This window comes from Odontesthes bonariensis, chromosome 8 (genome assembly GCF_027942865.1).
Source record: "Odontesthes bonariensis isolate fOdoBon6 chromosome 8, fOdoBon6.hap1, whole genome shotgun sequence".
Classification (NCBI taxonomy): Eukaryota; Metazoa; Chordata; class Actinopteri; order Atheriniformes; family Atherinopsidae; genus Odontesthes; species Odontesthes bonariensis.
In genome coordinates this window covers 17,363,966-17,379,591 of record NC_134513.1, presented here as the reverse complement: position 1 = coordinate 17,379,591, position 15,626 = coordinate 17,363,966, and the positions used below count along the sequence as shown (strand labels likewise).

General features: G+C 40.4%; 1 long non-coding RNA gene across 2 annotated transcripts in view; it reads right to left on the bottom strand.

Annotated features, from left to right (window-relative positions):
- Positions 1–10,774, bottom strand: part of LOC142385428 (uncharacterized) — a 69,120-nt gene extending 58,346 nt beyond the window's left edge. For both annotated transcript variants that reach the window (XR_012770177.1, XR_012770178.1), the window contains exon 1: positions 10,401–10,774. This is a non-coding gene — a long non-coding RNA (uncharacterized LOC142385428). The remainder of the gene's footprint in view (positions 1–10,400) is intronic.
- Between the last annotated feature and the right edge of the window lie 4,852 nt (positions 10,775–15,626).

Below are 15,626 nucleotides of genomic sequence, written 5' to 3'. Positions count from 1 at the left end.
CCTATCAGGGATTAGGGTTAAATTTACAACAGAGTAAGAATAAGCAAGTCCCCATTAAGAGTACATACAGAATTAACCAACAGTAATTTCCATAACATTGCCAAGCTTAAACGTTTTCATTGATTTAAAATCCTGATTCAATAACTAGCCCACTCGTAGAAAGGATCACAAAATTAAACAACTGCTATTTTGGACAGACTTAAATTTGATGCGATCCAACCTATATTACTACTTATCAATTAATCCCCATCACAAGAGAGTGTCCGACTCCCTCATACAGCGACTCTCAAGCATATCGAGGCTTATCCATGCACGACTGAGAGCTGTAGAATGTCTTTCTCATTTTCACTCGTATGCAACACAAAGCTTCCCGTCTGGTTAACAAACTATAAGAAGGATGTTTCAATTACAGTCGAGGAGGAAGTGCAAATTATGTTTGAAGTGATGATTGGTCAAGTCTCTGCAGAGAGAATGAAACCAAGACCTCACTTGTGCTTGAACTAGGTTCTGGCACCTCGGGGGGGTGGGGGTGCACTCTTAAAGTCGCTTGTTAGCAGAGATGGGGACTCGAGTCGACTCGAGTCGCTGTTTTGATGACTTGTGACTTGACTTGACAAAAAAGAAAAGACTTGAGACTCGACTCGGATTGGAAGTTAAAGACTTGGCCCTTGACTTGACTTGAGACACGATGACTTGAATGACTTGAGAGTTATTCAGTTAATGTTTTCAGTTTGAATATAAAATTAATAATTAAAAAAATAATATCGATTACCCGGTAGGAGCGCAGGATCAACATGCCAGCGGGAGGGGGACCGAGAGTCACTGTCTTCAGCTTTCGTAATTACCATTTTGATGGCAAAAGACGAACAGCACAGTGTAAGACATGCGGCATCAACATCTCGGACAGCCAGACGACAACTTCGAACTTTGATCGTCATTTATAGATCCATTCTGACCAGTAAGTGCTTATCAAATTAGCTAATATTATCCTGTTAGCCTAGTCGGTCGTTAGCTAACGTTAGCTTGATATGATACGGGGTGGGGGACAGTTACTTATATCTTGTCTTTTCACTTTATTAACATCAGATTCTGCAGGTAAAATTGCAATAATAAGGTGACTTGACTTTGACTTGACTTGCCCTATTACAGGACTTGACTTGTCCAAAAAAAAAAATACTTGGGACTTACTTGAGACTTGCACATGTGTGACTTGGTCCCATCTCTATACTTTTCTAATAAAAGTTCATGATCGCAGCATCATCTGACAAAATCACCATTCAGATAGACAAAGACTAAAAGACAATACCTGTGCGGTGATTTTGGCTATGTTTACATGTATGATAATCGCCCATAGACATTTAGAAGCAGCAGAATGCCTTGAATGTTTACACACACAGTCCACTGCATCATGGCGTCTGACATTCTTTAGTCAGCAACTCAGTTCTGCTAACACGCACGTATACAGTTGGAGAGGAGGTGGTTCAGTTAAATGGCACAGCTGAGCTGCAACCATGGCTCAACTCCGCCGTGCATGTAACTATGCTGACTGTCGCACTATGAATTGCTGGAGATAGCTGTTAGCACTGTTGTAACAATAAAACAAAATTCTAAAGTATCTCACGGGACATCTAATTTCTAGTCAGAAGTATGGGAGCCCAAGTTGCCCATTAGTTTACTGTGAGAGGGGAAAATATGACCAATTGTTCTGGAAAAGACTGCAAATAAACAGAGATAATGTCTGTGTTCTTGTTTTCTATATTTGTGGGGTTCAAAAACTTTGAGGCCATTGTACTTGTGGTTTTATGGGGACAAAATGGTGGGCTCCACATGTTTAAAAGTATTTTTGAGGGTCGAAACTTTCTTTTATGGTTGGAATTAAGGTTTAGAGTAATGCATTACGTCAATGGTGCATTGCCACAAAGATAGGAAAACAAGTTTGTGAGTGTGTGGGCTTTGTTTTTGGCAGCTTGGTTGAAGATACAATCTCTGCTAATTAAACTGCCATTTGAAATGCATAAAATTCTAAACATTTTGCTGAAAGTGAGGAATGGAATTCAGCTGACATTGATAGGAATTATCAACATCTGTGCCTTTTAAAAACTATCAATGTCTTTAAAATAGAGGCCTTTGCGCAATATCCCCAACCTTAGTATTTTCAAAGTTTTTAGACCTACAGTATACTTATTTTTTTAATTAGTTCACACGTCTATACTAGCCCAATACTATTTCATACAATGTAAACTGCATTGTCTTTACTAGACAAATCAAAAATAGTCTAAACTGTCCTCTGAGGTTTGCCTTGCGTGCAGTTGCAGAGATTTCTGGCACAGAATCATCTTCGCAGCTAAAATCTTCTCTCCTCATCAGTTCTCATTTCTGATCCAGTGAATCCCTGGTAGCAGAACAGTCATGCTCTGCAATGCAAAGGCCTTATTTTGGATGTAAATCCAACGCAAAAAGGAAGAGAGTGCCTTCGATTTATGTGTTCGTAAAAGCGGAGGCTGGAGATGGAGGGATTTAAGCAAGAAATATACAACCTTGAAAACTTGAAGCCTCTTCCGGCTAAACTGCTTCTGTGACATCTTTGTTAAGTCAGACCTGAGATCGTAAAAACTGCTCTGCCAAAGGAGAGGATGTAGAGAGAAATCAATTATTTTTTACTAAAATTATGCTTAGTCTCTATCTTTCTATAACATTACATTACGGTCATTTTGCAGACGCTTTTATCAAAAGCGACTTACAATAAGTGTGTTCCACATCGGTAGGCAAAAGAACTTCAGGTCACAAGAAATCATAAGTGCATTTCCTTCCAAAACCAAACAGCTAAGAACATAACTAGTGCTAAAGAAAGTGCGGTAAGTTAGGTACCTAGACAAATGGGAAGACAATTTAGGAAATAAATAAGTGCGTAAGGAGCTAGGACGAAACGGGTGATGTCCTAAGAGTCCTAAATAATGCACTTTATACTAAGAAATGGATGCTACACCAAAATATTATTTTCCTTTTCAGATTTTCTCTGTATAAACAGCCTTTTTAAAACCATAAATCCATTTTAAAGACATTATCTAAATGTTATCAAATGATTATTGGCGGCAATTTTAATTGAAGTAATCCAGTCTGATGATTGTAACTTACCTTCTAAACAGAATAGAACATGTCTATCTATCTTTTTTTCCTAATAGAGATGTAACCAGTTTTCTCCCCCATTACCCATGCCCTGCTGAGGTTTCATTTTATGTCCTCGCAGGCGGTTGTATGCCAAGCAGCTTCTTGCCAGGACAGATTCTCCCTGCCAACTGACTCTCTGTCCTCAAGGTTGCCTAACAATGCAGTCTGTCACTCACCCTTGACTAAGCCAGCTCTATTCACAGTTTTATTAAAATGCCTCAAAGAAGACAAGCAATGCAGTTAAAAACCTTAAGAAGTTGCCATACCATAGCAGCCATGGATGAAAGTACGAAAACAGAAAATAGATGAATAAATAAAATTGGTCTTAGGAAATATACCTCAACCAAAACCTTACGTTTAGCAATTTGGTACTGATATTCACAATTCAGGGGCATCACATTTCATACAAACATTGTTGTTTGAATAACAATTTCTGATTTCACAAGGAGCACTTGAATGTATCATCAGCTACTCCAATGCCAACCCAGTCTCCCAGAAAAACGTGTAATAGCTACGTTGGTCCACAAGGGAAAATGTGGTCCCCAAAATTGTGACAATACCACGTTTTATTTGGCCTATTCATTTACATGGCTTCGCAACCAGGTCACGTGACTATCAAGTTTCCCTCAGCTAAAAAAAGAAAATGGCCGACTGTCAACCTTTTTTCTTTGAACAACATAACATTTTAAGAAAGCATCTGCATTTGTATGCATTTCGATGGCATTTCTAGCGAGAACTATGCATAATATTTTCATAATATTCATTCAGAGAATGTAGACGATCTTTCGTTTATAAGTTTCGATGAAGATTTTAGTATCTCCTTGAAAAAACGTAACAATAAAACATTTTGTACCGTTGTTAAGGTGGTTGCTATGGACGCTGCTATTTCTACGTCACCGACCTGCGCCAACAATATTAGGGGGAAAAATTGTTTGTGGTGAGCAAAGTTTCAGTGTTGCTATAAAATAAATCAATATATGGGAAACACTACATGGTCCTGACTGGCTCAAAACTTAGAGCAATCATCCACCAATAGGCAGCTTGACCTGCAGCCTACAGCCCCTCCACAATTTAAAGAGTCATTGTGAAAGATAATGAATCCCATTTTTCTCTTGGTGTATTCCTCTGTATATGAGTGTTTATATGACGATAAAATACTCTGTGTATGTGAATGGGTGAATAAGAAACAAAACCATTTTGCAGAACCTAAGGCAAGTTGTTGGGATGAACATTGATTGATACTGCTTATCAATCCGATTCTTTATCAATTCCCTTATCAATTTTTGGCCCATTTTTTTATTAGGAAGTAGGGACGCTACAAAAGGTTTTTTTGGCATCTGTACAACTGCTTACTATATGATATCCAAAACAGAATAAAGTTTGGTCTTAAGTTCATTATCAACTCCATATAGATAATCTGAATTCTAATTTTTTTATATATATTTTTTTTTGGGGGGCTTTTTATGCCTTTAATGGACAGGACAGTTGGAGAGAGACAGGAAGCAGGGGGCAGAGAGATGGGGAAGACATGCAGCAAAAGTCCGTCCGGTGCGGGACTCAAACCGGGGCCAGCTGCAGCGAGGACTGTAGCCTCTGTACATGGGGCGCCTGCTTAACCCACTACGCCACCGACCGCCCCTTAATTATAATTTAAACGGATAAAAAAGAACATCAACATGCTATTTAATACATACATTTTTTTTATCCTCCCCATAAGCTACTTTTTGAACATCTGATTTGTATGAGACTACAGAAGACAATGGAACCTAACCTACTGACAATGTGGGTTGGTTACTGTAAAGAAAGACTACAAGCCTTTGACAACAAAACTTGTGACGGCAAGGTGACATTCGTTCACCCTTTTTTTTACCACTCATCACTTTCCCTGCCTGTGCAGCAAGTGTGAAGGGCTTTTACTGATCTGTCAATGGCCTGAGAGCTAAAAAAACGAAAAAAAACATATATTAGCCGCACCGTACTATAAGGTACCATAACTGTACGTACTATAAGCCTGGGAAAAAAGTAGCGGCTTATAGTCTGGAATTTACAGTAATTACAAAGTATGTTTCTTTTGAGTGTACTGAACATTTTGGGCTCCTGGGAACACAGACATTGCTTATAATATGATATGAAAATAGTGAAGGAAGTGTCCGATGAGGCAGTAAAGTCCAGTCAGTGGATTTGGATTAGAAGAAGCAATAGCAGTTGGGGGCCCAGCAGGGGCAGTACTTAGGGTAAACAGACTTTTGGAAGAAGCAAAGAAGAAGTTCAAGATATTTAAGTGGAGGGTGTGGCCCATGTGAGCCTTTTGAAACCAGGCGGCCATGTTGGGTGAGTTGGCTTTGAGTGTGTTGTATGGCTTTCTTTTTGCTGGCATTTTTAGTGATTGTAGGACTGTTTAGGTGAGTTTGTCTGCTGAATCTGCTAGTGTGTCTTGTCCTGCCTCCACCTCTGGAACCCTCTATATTTTCATTACCCCCTACCCGAACCAGGGTTTGAATCCCATTCCTACTTATCTTTACCTCTTTTATTTCTCCCCCTACCCGAACCAGGGTTTGCATCCCCACCCCGCTGTTACTGGTGGGTAGTTTGTGAGAGGCTGAGGTAGCTTGTGGCTGTAAAAGATGGTTGTTGTGGTGTGAGGAGCAGTGATGGCTGGCATTAGGGGAGTGACTCTGGGACCCCAGTGGTCATTGTCTAGCCTCCTGGAGGTGTCGTGGGCCCAACTAGACGAAACACTGATGAAAGGTTCCGACCTGATGACCCCAATGACATGTTGGTCAGCACTGCTCACTGATCTATATAGGGAGTATAGGGAATTATTCACTGAGTCTGGTCCTTTTTTATTTATTTATTTTTTCTCCTTTAGCTCAAGTTTCTTGTGTTTACCTTGAATTAAAAAGCCATAGTAAGGTCCAGTTTCAGTTTCAGCCAGAGTAGGCAGTACACTGTAAAGCTGATCGCTTAGAATGCTGATTCTTGGCTGATTTTTTTTTTCTCCTTCATTACTTCTCAGAGATAATACATCCTGTCAGATGGCTCATTGGGCCTTTCGTGAACTGCTCTGAAAGCCCATCTTCCCATGTCCATTTCCCGTCCCTTAGAAAGCACATAGTTTGCTGAAGAAATATTTGAGGAGTGTCCATTACCAAAGCAGTTATGAAAGTCTTTTAAGTGCCAATAAAGTTCTAGTCTGCTCCAGTCTGGGAGGCCAGCCAGCAAAATAAATGATGAGGTCACTTTGAATAGCCACCAGGCAGGTTAAGCTCTTTTCAAGAACAGGCGAAGCTCTGGGCAAACAAAAGCCTGTGTCACTACTTTTATACTAAGGGCAAGGTAAACACATTTCATAATCAAATGCGCAGTCGCCCAGCTTTGTTGCACCAACACAGAGTCATTTTTTACTGTATGTCTACGTTTGTTTACAACAGATCTGGCTGTGAAGACAGAGTTACTATCCCTCGGTAACCAAGAAAGCGATCGCTCATTAGTTTCTTTGTTCCTGTCTCACTCTTTTATCGGTCTGTGGTTTTCCTGCCTCTTCCCCCTTTCTTTCTTTCTTTCTTTCTTTCTTTCTTTCTTTCTTTCTTTCTTTCTTTCTCTCCCTCTGCAGCAGTGTAATGCTGTCTGCTGCTTTCACCCCTCCTCTGCCTCCTGCGTCACTTCCCCTTTTGATCGGCAGTCATGTAAACACAAGCACACCCTGCTCACAGGCGTGCTCTGACATATAAGCTCAAACACACACACACACACACATGCACTAAGTCACATGGGAGCTGCTAATTATGACCACATAAACCCAGCGGAAATACAACGTTCACAGCTGGCTGTTTGAGCTTCGCTCACACTTAGGCACATAATTCAAAGACAAAAAAGAAAAAAAAGGCAACATTTACTCCTATTATTCAGCAAACGCACACCAAAGGGGAAAAAAGTAATGTGCTCATTTCTCCGATTAGCCTCTGCTGCTGTGACTGCAAATAGCAAAGAGTGTGCTGAAGCTGCGCTCAGAAGGAGAGTGAGAGACGGAGATTTAGTGAGAAAAGATGGAGGGAGAATGGTTTAGCTGCGTAAACGGGTAAACGGCGTCAGCCATTTACACGAGATAGCAAGGGAAATGTCGAAAAACAACACACGCTCATTCACGTCCGAATCAAATACATCTATTTGTCGAGAAAAAGGCACAAGCACAAACATCTGACAAATGTCACAATCTGTGACGCAGTTTGGTAAAGCCTGTCTTCAGCGAGCGCCCACAAACAGGCACGGATAAACACAAACACACAGAAACAGGCGGGCCGAGTTATCGCGTCTGGAGGTCTTCTGAAACACTCCGGACATTTCAAGCATTTATCTAATCTGAAATTCAAGCTACTTTGTGGAACTCTTTGCATTTGCAGTGCTCCAAGTAATGCTCTCAAGAGAGGAAATGACAGCTGAGAGCCGTTAAAGTTTGCTTCAATAAAAGCGTGATGGCTTGTCACTTGCCTTCTAAGGCCAAAAACAGCGGGATTAACTGGTTAAGGGTTAATGCTGCTGGATTATTATACATTTCATTCTCATTCAAGTCCCAGTGGTAAACAAATCCTGCACTGTAAAGAATTTCCCTGTAAAATAACAGTAAATACTGGCAGCAGGGACGCCAGTGCAACTACTGTTATTTATTTTAACAGTATATCACCGTTTTTTAGATTACAGTATATGACCGTAGAATAACGGTAGGTGTTGTGGTTATTTTACAGTGCAACTACTGTTATTTATCAAACAGTATAATACTGTTTTTTTGGATTACAGTACATGACGGTAGGATAACTGTTGTTTTAGTCATTTTACAGCGCATCTACTGTAATTTATTTAACAGTATAATAACGTATTTTGGATTTGGACAGCAATTCATTACAAATACTGTTTCAAGCTGTTAAATTACAGTTATCTACTGGTATTGTTAAATGGCTGATTTGACTGTTAATTTACATGTGAGGGATGAATATCCGACGGTATTTTACAGTTATTGCAAAATACAGTCAGATACTGTTGTAAATCCACCGTAAATATACAGCAATCCTTTACAGTGTATGTTCTACCATGTTTGTACTCGACAGGGCACAGGGCATGACACATAAGTCTTAGATGTAAATGTTGATTCTTTCTAAAACAAAAAACTATGCAGCAGGGGTGGATGTGCAAATTCAGAAGTAATGCACACAGCAAAGTTTCCATCGAAGCAGGAACCAGATATAACATTAAGCATCCCCGCAAAGTGTTAACGGATCACTTCATGTCACTGATTTCTTGATGTAATGCATTCTGGGAAGATATGTAGCTTTGCTATTGCTTCGTGGTACATTACAATGCCTCTGTTTTGTTATTATGTAATGTCTGTCCTGGATTTTCAAGCTGATGGCACATATTTTACATTTAGATAAACGCAAAAAAAAACATCCAAGGTCCAGTAGTAACATAGAAAACTGCTGATCCTTCGCCTTAAAAAAAAAAAACAACCTCCTGTCCTTTGTGCAAGCAGCTTAACGCAATCTGAAGTTTTATTTTATCCTCAAGCGAGCTCTCGCAAACAATATGTGTTTACCTTCCGGTGGCAGCCCCTCGAACAAGCTGTGCGAATTATGAATGCGAAAAAGAACAAAGACACGCGATGCTTTTATAGGGCTACGCAGCAGAGCAGGGAGGAGCTCGGGATGGATGGACAAGTCAGCAAAACAATGAGCTTTCAGATAAGGAGCCACTTTTCCTGTCCTGTCTTGTTTTTAAACTATTAAACCTGTGTTTATTGCCAAAGTACATGGAAAAAGTCCTCAAAGCTTGAACCAAACACTTATTTGATCCGCAATGTTATCTTTCCTACAATCAAGCTGTTTTTTCCCCCCCTCGAGTACTGACCAAATCCTGTTAAAAGATTAGCAACTCGTTGTTTTCAGCAATTCTTTGTAACAGTTTACGTGTGCCATATATCCAATATGGATTCAGTCAGTCATTTGTAGTCACTACTAGGTCCTTATCAGGCTAAAATAATGCAGGACAGGTTTTCACTTCTCAAAACTTTAATGCTACCATACTGTTTTATGCTTATTTCAGTGATGAATATTTTTTATATCAATTCAACCGTCTTTACAATTCATCTACGTTTTATATCAACTGGTGCTTCCTCCAGTTGCCCCAGAGCCATTTGCATTGAAACAGTGTATTACATCCCCAAACTGGTTGAGACTGCGTTCAAAATTCCAGGATGTTTGAGCTCTCTGTGTCACTATAACACACACAGATGTGACTGCCTTGTTATGAATCAGCAAAATGTTGGCCACTGTGTGTGTGTGCGTGTGAGAGAGAAAGAGGGAATGAGTGTGCGTGCGTGCGTGTGTGTGTGTGTGTGTGTGTTTTTGCGCAATGGCCTCAGCCGCAGGCAGGTGGTTTTCTTGTTGTCCTCACTGACAAGTATTTAAATATTAAGGCGCTGACGGCACCTCAGAGGCACGTTTCCAAGCATCCTGCAGGGATATCGAATGCTTATAAAAACAAACAAGGCCCGCTATTTAAAAGCCACATTCTCATTGATTATCTCGCAGACAGGTTTGACGCGTTTTCATAGTTTGTGTAAATCGTCATCACGCAAGTTAGAGAACTAAACATTTTTTTTTTCAAATATCATATTATTAAACTCGTATTACTGAAAGAGATTTTTTTTAAGTACACAAGTCTCTCAGATGAGTCATCGTGGTTCATTGTGTACTTGCGGTTAATATCATCCAAAATTAAATAACTTCACGAGTTTTTTTTTTTTTTTTTTTTTGGTCATCTCGACGCAGAGCTTCAGATTGGGTTTTCTAGAAGAAGGGGCGGGATGTTTCCAGTCCAGCCTGAAAACGACGTAGTATGAACATGAAAACTGCAGCCTTCACGGAGCTTCACAGTCCTACCCTTATATTCCCAGTTGTTTACTTCAACTTCAATTTCTATGTGCGCAACACCACCTGGAATGCGGACACTGGCAACCACACAGAGAGAGAACACACGCGCGCTCATGATCAAGAATCTCACCCGCGGGGGTAAATTGCGCTTTCTCCAACAAAACACTTAAAAAAAAAAAAAAAAAAAACTAAAGAGATGTGAATACGGCAGGCTACGGCAGGCACAACACTAAGCGCTCGGAACGCACCTGCGGCAGCAACACACAGCCGATCCACATCAGCCGAGCAATGAGAAATAACTTCACTCACGCTAAAAGGTGTTCCTCCTCTGTCGCAGATCTAAATATGCACTCTTTCGGGCGACATTTTCCTCCTCCTTTTTTAATTGCGTGTCATTTTGCTGGCAGGTGCAACAGCGAACGCAGATGTCCCGTCCGATGAGGCGCAATGAGTCTGGCTCGGCCCACCCCGGTCAGGATCGGCTGGGCTCGGCCCCCCTCTGACTCTCTCCCCCGGACTGCGCGATGACTGCGTACATTTCTCCTCTCCTTTCCACATCAGCTAAGAACTCAGTGTGCTCTGGCTCTGTGTTCCTGTCTTTTCATTATATCATGTCCATGTGACACGCGCTTAGGCCTCAGTCAGTGGAAACTTAAAGGGACCTCCCATGTGATGGCGCTTCGGTGCGCGCTCATGGCGGGCGGCGCGCCTCCCGAACAAAAAAAAAAAAAAAAAAAGATGCTGCGGTCCTCGTAAAAAAAAAAAAAAAAAAAAAGAAGTAAAGCAGCAGATCGAAACACACCTTCATGTGTTCTACCGAGTTTTTTTTTTTTTTTTTTTACTGGAATAGTGATGACGATCATACTGAAAAGTACAACTATTCTGGTAACGATGACAACGACTGTGACAAATTTGACAGTTTAGGTCTGTGATGATATGCTGAAGATGACCGTGAGTGATTGTATGTTCAGTAAAAAGAATAAAAGTGTGATTATGATTATCAACATAATGGTGTTATGATGAGGAACTTGATGATGGCAATATCGCTCAGTGGTTGTGGTGCTGAGATGCGGGTCCTCACTTGAATGCAATAAGCTATATGCCACAACAGCCTCAAACACACATCAAATTATGATAGTGACTTTATGTTGGGCATTTCTTTCTTTCTTTTTTTCATTTATTTTTAATTTTTTTTTTTTTTTAAATTTTAAATAATTTTTTAATTTTTTTTTATTTTTTTTTATTTTATTTTATTTTATTTTATTTTATTTTATTTTAAAAATGTAAATTTGATTTTTTAATCTTTGTTTGTTTGTTTGTTTGTTTGTTTCTTTCTTTCTTTCTTTCTTTCTTTCTTTCTTTCTTTCTTTCTTTCTTTCTTTCTTTCTTTCTTTCTGTGAGGTCATGCTGTATGTGACATCATCTTGTAATGACCAACACTGTGGGGAACTACAGATGATCTCATATATGGGGCAGACTCATCATGCAAAGTCTGCACCAGATTTGGATTTAATTCATGTATTAACAATTATTTTACATCCTTATAGTCTTTATATTTAGTGAAAGGCTCATTGATGACAAAACTCTGAGGTTTTGTACTGTTTCATTTTCACTCACATCACATTAACCTTAGTTCAGGCAGGTGTTGGCTTCATATGAACCATGTCAGCTGGCTTCAGCTTATTGAAACACCTTTGACCTTGCTGCCAATTCAGCAATCTTTCTTTCTCAGACAAGTCTTGAATCCCAGGAGCCCCCACCCACCCCCAAATTTAGTCAATGTAATTAACTTCTGGTCTTTGTATTTTTATTGTTGTGGCTCATTTGCCTGCGTATTACTTTGTTGTTCCCTATTTCACTTCATTCATTCTAACATTAGAATTTTTCAAACTGGAATTGTTCTCTTGCAAACTTTGAGACTTTTATAACAGACATAATTTTAAAAACAATGCTCGAATTCAAATCATATGCAGCCACACTTGCCAACGTTACACAATAACGAAACCATTCCCACTTGTGTTCCAGTGTGTGTTCGCATCCAAATGAAACTTGACTGGTGCCCTTCAATTTGCAGTAAGTGGAAGAAAAGTCCTGCCAAGTGCTGGATGTGCACTTAAAGGTAATGCCATTATCATTCACGTCCCGTCATCAGTACTGGAAGAGATTAATCAACACGTTCCCTAAGATTTTACATAAACTATCAAAACTCATTTTATTCTGGGCAGCCAATAAGGCTTCAAAGGACTACTATCTTTTTTCACAAGTTATTCGGCATGTATAATTATTTTTTCTGTAATAATCTTGCCTCTGAAACAAATGATTCGTTTGATACCTGCACATTCATTTCCTCAGTTGTTTTATAGTTACTTATACGGAACGTTTAGAAAACTGAAAAAGCACAGTCAGCTCCTTTATCTGTTGTTGTGTAACATGGTTAATTTTCTTAGCCTGATATTCTTGAATCTTGGACATTGGTTGACTGTCATTGTCTTGATTTGGTTGTTGGACTAGTAGTTCAACACCCGACAGAAGCTCGTAAATAAATCTAGAACTTTATTTTTCGATCTTTAATGCAGTCCAGTATATTGTGTCACTTTGAAGCTGTTCAGGTTTTAAAAAAAACAGAAACAAAGCCATAATTCTGTGTTGTTTGAAAAAAAGAAAACTCTAGTTTAAATGTTAAATATGAAATCAAAACCATATTTGTCAAAATTAGGACCAATGATCAGATTTCTAAAGCAGTTATGTATTCAGATGTCATTAGGTTAAAAACCCATGCACGCATTAGATAGGGAACTGTAAATGAACCTGATAAGTTTTACCTTTTACCTTTGGTCCTCCCAACTGCATCTGTGTAAGTTTTCTTTGCATGTTTTTATCCTGCTCCTTCCGTTTTCGTCCATTTTGTCTGTATTTTCCAACTGCATGCACCACATTATCCCGGAATGCCGCATGTGTCATTGTTTTCAATTCTACCACATCCTCCAGCCTCTCCCGAACTGGGTCGGGCAGAGCCTCTAGAATGAGGTCTCTGAACAATGAGTTGAACGCTGGGTGTTTTTCAATGTCTTCTTCCATTTCTTGTTTCCATTTTTTCCAATTGGCGTGCAACGTACGCTGCTGGATTCTCTGTATCTAACAGTGTCTCACCCTTTTAATGCTTTTGGATCCATTTTCATAGGACACTCAGCTTGCAGTGCTTCCCACAATACAGTTCGATATGTATTAAACCCAGTTCCATCTTCCCCGTGGCTCAACATCCAGTCTCAAAATGTCCTCCATGGAAGAAGTTCCAAAACACCGTGCCCACACTGCCTTAATGTCTCCCACCAAATGTCTACCCACAACCACCATACACACAACATGTAGGAGGACAAGCCCAGTATCGACCCAGTTTTAGTAATTTTAATTTAGTTGTTTGAAGGACGGACAGACTGCGTCTGGGAAATTTCTGAGGTTTAAAGATCCGCTATGATTTGAACCAAAGCTGATCATTGTAAATGGAATCTAGTGCTGTATACTTCCAGCATAACTAACACTGCTGGCTATAAGTGGTTTACTACATCTCACTGAGCTCAGAAGGTTCAACACTTCATCTTTTTTTCTTCTTCTTGAATTGGGCCTGTACGGTATTTCTAAGTTACCCGTTGGACATTTTACAAATGCCTTTCAAGCTGGGACTGATGTGCCTAAATTCCACATCGGTGTCAGGTGTACAAAGAAAATATGGGAGGGGGGGGGGGGGGCTGATACATCTCTGAGCCAGCAAGGGAGGTAGTAATAGAGATGGGACCAAGTCACACATGTGCAAGTCTCAAGTAAGTCTCAAGTCTTAGCTTCCAAGTCTCAAGGAAGTCCCAAGTAATTTTTTCTTGGGCAAGTCAAGTCAAAGTCACCTTATTATTGCAATTTTACCTGCAGAATCTGATCTTAATAAAGTGAAAAGACAAGATATAAGTAACTGTCAGTAAACATCATTGGCCAATGTGTCCAACCTGTCCACCCCGTATCATATCAAGCTAACATTAGCTAACTACCGACTAGGCTAACAGGATAATATTAGTTAATATAACAAGCACTTACTGGTCAGAATGGATCATCAAATGACGAACAAAGTTCGAAGTTGTCGTCTGGCTGTCCGAGATGTTGATGCCGCATGTCTTGCACTGTGCTGTTCGTCTTTTGCTGTCAAAATGGTAATTACGAAAGCCGAAGACAACGATTCTCGGTACCCCTCCCGCTGACCTGTTGATGCATATCTGATATGAGTTTATTCTCTCCAATAAACACTTAAGGTATGTAGAGAGGGCATGACTGATTGACAGGGTAGTGATCCAATCATGACGCCATTCTCAGCCTGCGCTCCTACCGGGTAATCGATATTATTTTTTTTATTCATTTATTAATTTTATATTCAAACTGAAAACATGGACTGAATAACTCTCAAGTCATTCAAGTCGTCGTGTCTCAAGTCAAGTCAAGTGCCGAGTCTTCAACTTCCAAGTCCGAGTCGAGTCTCAAGTCTTTTATTTTTTGTCAAGTCAAGTCACAAGTCATCAAAACAGCGACTCGAGTCGACTCGAGTCCAAGTCACAGTGACTTGAGTACCCATCTCTTGGTGGTAACAGAGGTGAAACTTGAGTGTTAGGGCAAACTGGCATCAGGGAACACAGCTCTCTCTCTGTTGTCACTCAGCTAATTCTGCGATGCTAGCTTGATGTATTTATGTAGGGGCCGAGAGAAACAGATTTTGACATGTGTGACCTACCACAGAGGAACCAATGCAGGTTGATGAGGATATCTTTTTTGCGTTTATAAGTCCCAACAGATACAGACTTTTACTAATATAGCACTTTTCTAGTGTAGTTGACCACTCAAAGAACTTTTACACTACAAGCAACATTCACCCATTAACACACTCTCATACTGCACATCTAAAGGGTAGATTATAGTTCTGCGTCTATCGTCTTGACGTGTTGCTTTGCTCTGGTCGCGAACCACTTTTCATGTTATGCTTCTGCAACCATAACATGACTCTCGCGAGTCGCGAGAACTTCGGTGGGGGGAGTGTATATATTCCGCTGACACGCTGATCCTGGTCAAAACAACAATGGCGCGTCTGCAAGATACTACGGAGATGGATATGGAGTTGCTCGACCTTGAAGAAGAAAGGATTCTGCTATTGGAGTTGGCGAAAAGACGAAGGAGGAAACGTAGGTTGTCTGTACGCCCGTTGAACCAGACCAGGGAAGAGACTGGGGAGTTTGCTACACTTGTTAAACCCGGAAAAGCACACCAAGGACCAATCACAGCCGCTTTTGTCTGCGCACTTTTGTTGGTGGTCTGCGTGCGTCTGTCGCGTAGTCAGGATTTTTTTGAGGTGCACGAGAACGTGCGCAGAGCCTCTGCGTGGGGGAGTGGTCAAGATTTTGACGCTCGCAGAGGCTATGCGTCCGAGCGTCAGAGGCTTTGCGTCTGAAGCATAAATCAGGCTTTAGTCTAATGTTTTTCTTTATCACACACAGGCTGAATGTG